This window comes from Lepidothrix coronata, unplaced genomic scaffold (assembly GCF_001604755.1).
Source record: "Lepidothrix coronata isolate B3197 unplaced genomic scaffold, Lepidothrix_coronata-1.0 Scaffold2, whole genome shotgun sequence".
Lineage (NCBI taxonomy): Eukaryota > Metazoa > Chordata > Aves > Passeriformes > Pipridae > Lepidothrix > Lepidothrix coronata.
The window spans coordinates 3,322,341-3,323,553 of NW_016690182.1; positions in this window are offsets into that span (position 1 = coordinate 3,322,341).

Here is a 1,213-nt window from a genome sequence, read left to right on the forward strand (position 1 = left end):
AGAAGTATCCTTATGGTTAAGTCATTCATTTGGTTGAAAAGCTAATGAATAGCTAAAATAGTTATTATAGTAGTTTGGGGAGTTTGAATATACAGCTTAAAAACCAACAGCTTAAAACAAGGAATATTTGAGGCATATCTCTGGAATATCGTTCCTCTTTCTCCATACAGTTGTATTCATGTTTTTGTGCTTTAGTACTGTTTCTAAGCATCACAGACAACCTCCTAAATTATCACCTTTGTGCACTTGCTTCCTGTAAATGCTCTTCAGTTTCACTATCTAGGAGATATCTGTCTTCACTAGGAGAAGGAATACTAAAGAATGCTCTCAGGAGTTCGTAGAATCAGAATCCCAGGCTGGCAGGGACCTCAGGAATCAGCTGGTCCAGCCTTTCTTGGCAAAAACATGGTATAGGCAAGATGGCCCAGCACCCTGTCCAGCCTGATCTTAGTGTCCAGTGTTGGGGAATCCATCACTTCCCTGAAGAGGTTATTCCAATGGCTGATTGTTTTTCCCATGAAACATTTTCCTCTTGTGTCCAATTGGAATCTCCCTGGGAGTAATTTGTACCCGTTACCCCTTGTCTTCCGTGTCTCCATCCTGTCTGTAGCCACTCTTTAAATACTGGGACATGGTAATAAGATTACCCCCAAGCTTTCTCTTCTCTCCTAAGCAAACCCATTCTCTCTGCCTTTCCTTATATGTTTCCTGGGCCTTGGGTCATCTTTGTGGCCCTTCTCTGGACCATCTCCAACCTGTCCACATCTTTTTTTGTACAGCAAAGACCAAAACTGAACACAGTATTCCAGGTGTGGCCTGACAAGCCCTTGGAATATTGTATTTTAGACAGATTCTGAGACCGTTCTGTTGCTTTTTTAGAACTCAAGCACATAATAACTGTTGCACAGTAACAGTCACAACTGCAAATGTGCCAATACATTCAGGGTATGTGACTGATGGGAAATGGATCTGGTCTTCTAAAGTTGCTATAAAGATCTTTGATTGCACAGTCAGTACCAGTGTGTAACTAAACAGTGCAAATATGTATCACTTGGAAAATGCCAACCATTTGGACTTCCTGGATAATTTATGGGTATATCTAGGATTACTTATATTCACTTAATTTAAAAATGCTTAATGGGTTACCACTTCCTATTCTGTGTTTACACTGTTGTTTTAATTGTAGCTCTTTTTGTGTAAACAGTGTTGAGAA